We start from the raw sequence: 10,120 nt of genomic DNA on the forward strand, positions 1-10,120 counted from the left end.
AGGTCAGCCTGCTACTGAGATGGGATACAAATTCAGCCTTCCTGACTCTCCACCCAGGGCCATAGCACCCCCTTTTTCTGAAGCTCCTCCTTCGTCTGGAAGAATCCCACTGGAGCATTACACTTGGATGAACCAGGGCCAGAGCTGGCTCTGTGATTTGTGCCCCCCCCCACCTCCATTCCCCACCCAGGCCACATATGGTCCCCCTGCTCTTTTGCGATGACTGAATTAATGGGATGGGCTCAGTCAGGTGCAACAAGGGAAGCCAGAAAACAATCCTCAGTCTTCATCCGTTGTTGGGTTCCCTACTGCCGCTGTCTGCTGTTATAAGCACCAGCTGGAAGATGGATGCTGGTATTCCAGAAAGACCTTTAAATCAGGAGGGACTGTGACGGGCCCCCTGCTGTGGCAGAGGCATAATTATTTCCAATAACTGTCTGGCTAGGCGACCTGGCGATTTCCAAAGGCAAGCGCCTCCTCATTGCAACAAAACATGCTGAGTTTATTTGCAGGAGTGGGGGATGGGGTAAGGGGGCAGTTGCAAACTTGTTTCTCTGGGAAGGTCACAATGCTAAAAACTCCAGCCTGGTCAGAGTTTATTCGGCAAGGCTGAAAGGAATATAGTCAACTTTGGTTGTGGCTTCAAGGATCTGTGTTGGGGGCAATATTCCTTCTTCAAACAAGATGAGCTATTAGAATTCCCAGCAAGGTATGCTATCTGCAGAGAAAGCTAAGCGTCTTGGGCTGTGACTGTCAGGGAAAATAAAAATCAGAGCCACCTGCAGGTGTGCTATCCAAGAGTTTAAAATCCAAGTCCGCTACCTACTAGCTGTGGGATTTTGAACAGTGACACAGCCTCTCCAAGCCTCCAGGCTCTATGAAGTATGAGCCTCCCTGGTTCCTGGTGGAGATGGAATGAAATGCGTATCATCTGGAAAGCACTTGGCAAGTAGCTGGCACATAATAAGGACTCAATAAATGGGGACTATGATGATGGGGTAATAGGGCTTGTTCTTTGAAGAGGGAGGTTATTCTACACCAATGTTTCAGTGTGTTGACCAGTTTCTGAAATCTCCACTGCACAGTGCAAGCGTTTTTTGGAGTCTTCCCTCTTCCTTGTACCCTTCCTCCTGCTCATCATTCCTGTCTGGGAACTCTTCACTTGCTGCCACAAATCTTTCAGGCCAAAGTGAAACTCCACCTCCTCCTGCCACCCCACCCCAGCAGCTCTGGGCAGATCACTATATCTGTACACCATACCCCACTTTGGTGTCACACTTTCTCCGGATGGGGGAGTTTACCTCTCAGGTTCATTCACATCTTCTCTCCCCAATTAGCTTAAGCTTCGGGGAAACATGGGATTCCCTTACATTTTGTTCATTTTTTTTTTTTTGGTGGCAACCCCTGGCACATGGAAGTTCACAGGCCCGAGATCAAACCCTCACCACAGCAGAGCCACAGCAGTGACAATGCTGGATCCTTAACAGTCTGAGCCACGAAGGAACTCCTATTGGGTTTTTTTCAAAGTATAGTTGAGGTATAATAATATATGTTATAGGTGTGCAATATAGTGATTCACAATTTTTAGAAATTATGCTCCATTTATAGTTATAAAATATTGGCTAAATTCCCTGGGTTGTACAATATATACGTGTATATAATAGGGTGCACCTCTTAATCCCCTACCCCTATCTTGCCCCACCCTCCTCCCCTCTCCCCACTGGTAACCACTAATTTGTTCTTCATATCTGTGAGCCTGTTTACTTTTTGTTATATTCACTAGTTTGTTTTATTTTTTAGATTCTACATATAAGTAATATTATACAGTATTTGTGTTTGACATTTCACTTAGTATAATACACTTCAAGTCCATCCACATTGTTGCAAATGGCAAAGTTTCATTCTTTTTTATGCCTGAGTATTCCACTGTGTATGTATATATACACGTATACATATGTATATATACACATATACACACATCACATCTTTCATTCATCTGTTGACAGACACAGGATGCTTCCTTATCAACAACTGTAAGCTGCTAGGAACACAGAGTGCATGTACCTTTTCAAATTAGAGTTTTTGTTTCTTTCGGATATATACCCAGGAGTGGATTTGCTGTGTCATATGGTAGTTCTAGTTTTAGTTTTTTGAGAAACCTCCATACTGTTTTCCACAGTGGCTGCACAATTTACGTTCCCACCATCAGCATGTGTCGTTTGAAGATTTTTTGATGACAGCATTCTGACAAGAGTGGCGTGATATCTCATGGTACCTTACACTGAATCCTCCACAGCACCCAGGACATGTCCAAGAATATTATAGGTTCTCTGAACCCTTCCTAGACAAAGTGTGGTCCATAGACCAGCACCATCGGCATCAGGTGGGAGCTTATTAGAAATGCAGGGTCTCAGGCTCCGCCCCATAACTCCTGAATCAGAATCTGATGCCCAACCAATTCCTGTGCAAAGAGTTGGAGAAACATTGCTCTCATCCAGTATTTCCCTGACTTCAGTCCTTCACATCTTCCCTTCACAGCTTTTGTCATTTTTCAATACTCCCCCTCCCATGTTTTACCTAACATATATTTGAAGTGATTTTACAGTGTCTTGCTTGCTAGCCTCACCTAAGCAATAATATTCAGTCTGTTAATAGTTTATTCAGCAAGGCAGAAAGAGATTGTTTAACAAAGTTGAAAAGTCTGAGTGAAAAAATTGGGGGCACACATTAAAATAAACAATCATTAAAGTAAAATGATTCTCTATTATCATCTCAAATTAACTCATATACCACCAGAGGTTCATCTACCCCAGTTTAGTAAAAACATCTCTACAATTTTTGTAGCTGGATTAGAAAACATCTCCCTAACCTCTGGTCCCTGCCTGCCCTCACCTAGCAAGGTTGCCCCATGGGGTGGATGCATTTGTCTTCAAAATAGAGACAGATGATCATGGGAGGCAGAAAACCTCGGATCTAGCCCTAAACCATTCCTTAAAAACTTGCCGAGTCACATCCCCTGCATTGAGGCTCCTTTCTGAGGGTTAGTTTATCTCAAAGATCCCTTCCAAGTCTAACAATATGACATAATAAGAGAGCAGAGGTTCTGGATTCAAAATGACTTGGGGCTGCAGTTAAGGCTCCATTACTTTCTAATGTCATTAAGTCTTAGTTTTCCTTATCTGTAAAGTGGAAGTAACAATAATACTAAATGAAATAACACCCAGATCACAGGATTAGTAAGAATAAAAAACAACAGCTGAAAAATGCTTAGGTTGAAAAAAATGTAGCTATTAATATTTGTTTCTAGCCTTCACAAAGCACAAATAATTACAGCCAACATTTGTGGAGTATTTAAAATGTAGCAGGCACTGCATGAAATAATTTAATTTGCTCCTTACCATCATCTGATGAGGTAGTAACTTACTCTTCATTTTAGAGATGAGGAAACTGAGGCACAAAAACGGTTAAACCACTTGTTCAAAGTCACACATTTAGTAAGTGGGACAGTTGGACTTGAGGGCAGGTCATCTGACTTGAGAGCCAGTGTTTATAACCACAACCCGTCCTGCCTTTTTGGAAAATATTAGTCTACACACAGACATTGCCAACTCAACAAATATTACATAATCTTGGCAGAGTCATTCCCAGCACAGGTGAGCTGCTCCTCCTACCATTAGTTCTACTGTCATTTACTGAATCTTTACATCTCAACACAGTGCTCCAGGCATCAAAAGTCTCACCCTTCAGTTATGGTAAGAACTTACTCTTTTTTAATACCACACCCACAACATATGAAAGTAGCCAGGCCAGGGAGTGAATCCAAGTAACAGCTGCAGCAACCGAGGATATTTTAACCCACTGTGCCAGGCCAGGGATGGAACCCATGGCTGCTCCATAGCAGCCTCGGCCTCTGCAGTCAGATTCTTAATTCACTGTGCCACAGTGGGAAAGTTCTTATTTTTTAAATGCTTTTTTATTTTATTTTATTTTGTTTTATTTTTGCTTCTTGTTAGGGCCGCACCTGTGGCACATGAGATTCCCAGGCTAGGGGTCGAATCAGAGCTACAGTTGCCAGCCTACCTGACAGCCACAGCAACGCAGGAGCCAAGCCTCATCAGCGACCTACACCACAGCTCATGGCAACACTGGATGGTTAACCCACTGAGCGAAGCCAGGGATAGAACCTGCCACCTCATGGTTCCTAGTCAGATTTGTTTCTGCTGCACCACAACAGGAATTCCTATTTTTTTTTTTTTAATGTTCTTATTTTTTGGTCTTTTTGTCTTTTTAGGGCTGCACTCAAAGCATATGGAGGTTTCCCAGGCTAGGGGTTCTCTCAGAACTGTAGCCACCAGCCTATGCCTGAGCCTCATCAACACGGTATACGGGCCACAATTTGGGACCTACATTACAGCTCATGGCAATGCCGGATCCTTAGCCACTGAGCAAGGCCAGGGATTGAACCCTCGTCCTCATGGATGCTAGTCAGGTTCATTAACCACTGAGCCTCACAGACAAACAGGTAAAGAAAATATTAGTGTACAGCTCAATAATTATCCTCAAGTGAAGAACCATGTATCCATCACTGTTTTGCCCCAGAAGCTCCTTGATAGTTTCACTCCCTCCTCTTCAACTGTAACCACTGTCCTGGGGTTTCTCAACCTCAGCACCACATGCATTTGAGGCTGGATAATTGTTTGTTGTGGAGAGCTGTCCTGTGCATGGTGAGATATTAACCAGCATCCCTGACCTCCTCCCACTAGATTCCAACAGCACCCTCCCCCAAGTGGCAACAACCAACAATTTCCCTAGACCTTAACAAATGTCCCCTGAAGGGATGATCACCCCTGGTTTAGACCCACCACATTCTCCTGACCTTTTGGCAATCACTTTCTTGCTTTCCTTTATACTTTTACCACATAAGCATGCAGCCTTAAATATCATTTAATCTTGCCTGGTGAAAGGAGGTCTTTATAATTTAATCTTTTAAAAGACCCCCTAATCATAGCTCCCTAAAATAGCCTTTATAGGTAAAATGACCGTATAATTTATGGGCCAAACTGAAGGCACAGACATTAACCAGGATTGACCCGGGCAAAGCAGCATGACCACCCTACTTCCAGGGATGTGAACTCTGCTGGGAGTGAACATTACCCTCATGCCCACATACAATCGGGGCCCCTTCCCACTGAATAATTGTATATAAAGTGACAGAGGACAATAAAAAGCAGCACATCCCCGGGGCAAAGCAACAGAGACCCTGATAAATAGCTGCGGTCTGAAGAGCTGCATTCACCTTGGGCTTAAGGAGGTGTACTCTTCAAATAATTTGCTTTGACAACACTACTTAAATACCTACTCCAGCCAGCCACATGTGCACAACGCATTGATTAAAATAACTGCCTTCCAAGATTTACACATAGATGTGAAAAGGACCACCATCACCTCCTTGTAAGAGGGCTAGGGTCTGCAGTGGCTTTTAAATCAACAGATCTGCCTTTTTTCTCTCAGTGCCATTGGAAAGTATAGCAAGCACTATCAGTCTGACGTGTTCTGCATTTTGATCTCCTAAGCCCTGATATTGACCATGGTAAAAGTGACAGCTAAGGCTTTCCTCACATACATGAGACATCATATTGGATAACCTATGTGCCTGAATAGAATTCAGTTCATCCTCCATTATCTGAGGGATCAAAGAGAACAGAAATCAGCCTACACTGAGTTAAGCACTTGTACACTGTGGTGAACATTTATTTGACTCTGCAGCATCCATTTGCCCCTTTTCCAGCAACTGTATTATCTGGAGGTCCAGGCCTCTGGTGCCCTTGGTCCACATGGCCTGGGTAGGACCACACCCCTGGGCGCCACTCCACCTCCTGCCACACCAACTGGGCCAGTCAGAACTGATATTAAGATTTTGTTCAACACCTGGGAAAGGAGGGTGTAGCCTTTTTTGTTGGACTTGAACTTGGAACTGTGTAAACTGACAACTGTTACAGTCATCTTGCCATCCAACAAGGAACCCAAGAAAAGAGGAAGGAAGAGAAAGGCAGAGCTGAAGATGAAAAGAATCAGATCCTGAAGTCACTGTTCAGCCCTGAGCAAGATGCTTTTGTAGTCAGTCCTATGTTCCCACTGAACCTATAATACGGGTTCAATATATATATTATATACATATAACATTTGTATTATATACATATTTCCTAATACCCTTTAAATTGTGTTTGTTCCTTATTATACAAAGGTACCATAATAGCAACTCGCAGTATAACTTAAATTTTATTCTTCAACCCCACATGTGCACACAGTCCCAGATATAGGACTGAACCAAAGTTTCATGAAACTGCAGAACCTTTACTAATATATGATGATGCTGATATTTTCTGTCATGTCATACTTAAAAAACAAAACAAAACAAAACACTGGTTCGGCCCATTAAATTGATTTCATGACCTTCATTTTGAAAAACACTGTTTTATGAAAATAGGTTCAACACTGATTTCACCAGGAAGAATGAGATAAAAAAAATGACATGATCATTTCATTCAGGTTATTGAGGAAAACAGATGTGGCCTCTAAATCAAGCATCTAGCAATAGAAAATTGCCATCTTATCATTTCTCTCTGACTGCACAGGACACATGTTTACCAGAAGAGAGGGAAAAAAGTCTTAATGACCTAGAAATAAATGAATTACCAAAAAAAAAAAAAAAAGAAAAGAAAAAGGGTAAGTGCCTTTTAAAACAAAACCAAATAAAAACAATGTCTGAAAAGAGAGAGAAAATAGATACCCAAGTCCTGTTGATGAGCTGAGTTACATGATTTATTTATCTGCAGCTGAAGATAGTAATTTCAGTGAACCTCAGCAGTTGCTGAGTATGTAAAAATAGTGCCTAAATGATAAGATCAGATTTAGGGGGAGGAAGAGAGGGGGAGAGAGACAGAGAAAGAGCACACTTAAGTATAATAAACCTTAAGCCTTCACTTATGTGTGTAATATGTGTAAAATTACTGTGAAGAGTTCCTGAAATATCAGACAACTACTGCAGGCTGGACAAGACAGGATATTTTTAACTGCTTTCCATGTAACTTATTTGTATTGTCAGTTAACCAAAACTTCCTTTTTGTCTGCTCAAAAGCATTGCAGTCTTGATTACATCTGTGGATTCAAATGGAGAGCTCTGATTCTCAGGCTTGTGGTAAATAGAGCCCAGTGAAATGAAGAGTAGAGAGAAAACTTGAGCTGCATTTATATTTTGGCATGGCTGGGAGGAGTGGCTGTGAACTTAACTCCTCCCACACTTCTCCAGATTGTCAGGCTCAAGGGCAATCCTCTGCCTATTTGAGAAACCTGCGAATTTTTCTGCCACTAAAATGGAAATGTTTCAAAACAGAGTGAAATTTAAGACAATCACGTGCACACCCAGAAGTGACTTCTGAGAACTTTCCCAGGGATTATGAAAATCAGACCTCACTATAATGGTATTTTAGGTAGATTTCTTGATTTTTATCATCATATTGTTCAAATACATTCCACCTGCATTACTGAATTGAAACGAATGGAGTGTTTGATTAATCCTTGCAGATGTCATGAGGAAGCGATAAACCTCCTCTGTTCAAGAAGTTCTTGGCATTGCAGGAATTCTTTTCGGCCTCTTTCAGGAAATGTAATAAGCACTATTCAAAAGGTAAAGGGGTGTGCGTGTGTGTAAGCGCGCGTGCGCACAGAGCACATATATTTGCTTATTTCATAATTTTCAGATACACAAAAAAAGGGAAAATCATCTAATCATCAGTATACTCATACCCTAGTTCATGACCTTTAGTTTAGAGACCAAAATATCACTGAATGGCGACCTTAGTTCCCTCACTCTTAAAAATCACCTGATTAAACTTATGAAAAACATATGACGTAGTTATTGCTGTTTTTATTGTAATTACTTTTGATTCATCATCATCAGTGCTACCACAGCACAGCCTTTTTAGAGACACCGTCATGGTTAAGAGCCTGGCACCTGGAATCAGACCTCATGTAAACCAAAAATCACCAGTGTGACTTATGGCAGGTTATTTAACCTCCACTGAGGGCTCAGTTTACCACTCTATGGACTATTTATGATGCCCCCCAAAATGCTAACTGGGTGCCTGCCATAAGGCAAGCTCTCTTCACCACCATTCTTAACAGTATGTGTATGGCAGATCAAAGTACAGCCTGGTGAGGTTAAATAAGGCCAAGCTGCTTTTCTCCCCCTCCAGACGTTTGATTTGGAAGCTTCACAGACCCACTCTCTTTAGGACAGGAAACAGCATGCCAGATATTGCACTAAAAATCTTGTACCCAACCACCAAAGGGGTTGCTAAGTTTCTGGGGCAAACGCTGGCTAACCTTGAAGGATCAACCACCTTTCCGGAAAGACTGCGGCTGTCGGCGCTGGGGAGTCTCTCCCCTCCCCGCCCCAGGGGCCGCCTTCCAGACGCAGCCGTCTGGGTACCAGCAAGCCGACCAAGTCGGTCCGCAAAGTTGAGAGGAGTTGGCTTTGGTATGTTTACAAGTCCTAGCAGATCGCAGGAATGTTCAGGATAATTACTACCCCACCCAGGAGCGCCCAGCCCAACCCTCACATCTGGAAGGAAGCGGCCACACAAAGGAGAACGGGAGAGACCTCCTCCCGCGGCAGCTTTCTCAGGTCTGGGGAAGGCTTAACACAAGCTGTCACCCCTTGGGTGAACAAGACCAGGGCTATTCAGCAGTATCGTTCGGAGCACAGGTCACTCAATGCAAAGGAAGAGTTTATTCCCTAGTCCAAACCGAATGGCATTTCCCAAAATATCATCTTTGTTTTTCCCTCCCCAGAGGAAAGTAAAAAGTGAAATACTCTACAATATGGATAGGGAGATCCACACGCACACAGCCACTTCAAAACAGGAGAGGCTAGGGTCAAATACACCTATTTGAAAAGGGCAGCCAAACCAAACCCTTAATATCCTTTGCTAATGCAAGGGATTTCCCTCCTCTCCTCTCCCCGCCTTTTGAAACTGTCTCTGGGCAGCCAGATCTGGGATTCATCAGCGTTTCTCCCCACCTCCCACGAACGCGCGGCAACCAAAGCACATGGTCCCTGGCCGCGCGTTTGCAAACCCCACCAGCGCCAACGCCCCGAAACCGCCAAACTTCCTGTCTTCACACTACCAAAGCAACCAAAGCGCCTCGCCAAGTGTCCAAGGGACTCCAGCGAAGGTTGCAGGGAGTCGAGGAGTGGTGGGGCGGGGTTTCCTGCCCTCGGGAGCGCCCGGGACCCGCACCTCCACTGGGGGTCTCCAAACGCGCGCGCTGCGCCCGGGGCGCACGAGGAACGCCGCTGGGGCCGCGTTGCATGTCGCGCCCTGGCAGCGCGTTGGGGCACCGAGGGCAGTCGGCCACCTACCTGCTCTGCTGCCTCCTCGCCTCGGGCGCTCCGGGGCTGTCGACCGCTACTTTATTGTCTCGGCTGCTCACCGCGCAGGACCTGGGAACCCGGCTTTGCGCCAGCAACTCCGCTCTACGTAGCGCCTTCCCTGGCAGCTGCCTTCCTCCTCTTCTTCCTCCTCCTCTCTGCCCAAGCTCCTGCTCAGCACGTGAACCGCGCAGCCCGACTCCCGGGCTTGCTGGTCAGCCAGCGCCCGCCGCATCCCCCGGCCCGGGGCTGCTCTTCGCCCCCTCCGCCAATGGGCGCGCGTCCTCGCTTTAATACACACTTAACAGCTGCGCCCCGGGCCTCTTTACTCGCGCCCTGTTGTCCTTCCGTCCTGCCTTCCTCCTCTCGCTGTCAGCCCGGGCTCAGGGCTCCGCTCTCCCCTGCTGCCCCCGCCCGCCGCCTCTCCGGGGGCTGGGGCGGCCGCTGCCAATGAGACTCGGCTGATGCGCTGTTCCGGCCCAGTCATTGCATCGGGAGGAGAGGAAGGGGAGGGGGAGCGGGAGGAAGGGAGGGGGCGCCCTCGGCCCCCGTCGCGCGGCTGCGGGCTAGACTCGCCTTCCCAACAGAGAAAAGGCGCTGGTGCCAAGGGGCGCGGAGCGGCTGGCGCTGCCAGGAGTGAGAGAAAGGGAGAGGTCACCAGCTCGCGCCTATCATCTCTCCCTCCAA

General features: G+C 45.5%; 1 protein-coding gene across 1 annotated transcript in view; it reads right to left on the reverse strand.

Moving 5' to 3' along the window:
* FRMD4B (FERM domain containing 4B) overlaps positions 1-9,863 on the reverse strand; it is a 373,580-nt gene extending 363,717 nt beyond the window's left edge. The window contains exon 1 of the mRNA XM_047779092.1: positions 9,425-9,863. The gene's annotated coding sequence lies outside the window, so the exon portion shown is untranslated. The remainder of the gene's footprint in view (positions 1-9,424) is intronic.
* Between the last annotated feature and the right edge of the window lie 257 nt (positions 9,864-10,120).

The sequence above is a fragment of the Phacochoerus africanus genome, chromosome 1, assembly GCF_016906955.1.
Source record: "Phacochoerus africanus isolate WHEZ1 chromosome 1, ROS_Pafr_v1, whole genome shotgun sequence".
NCBI classification, from domain to species: Eukaryota; Metazoa; Chordata; class Mammalia; order Artiodactyla; family Suidae; genus Phacochoerus; species Phacochoerus africanus.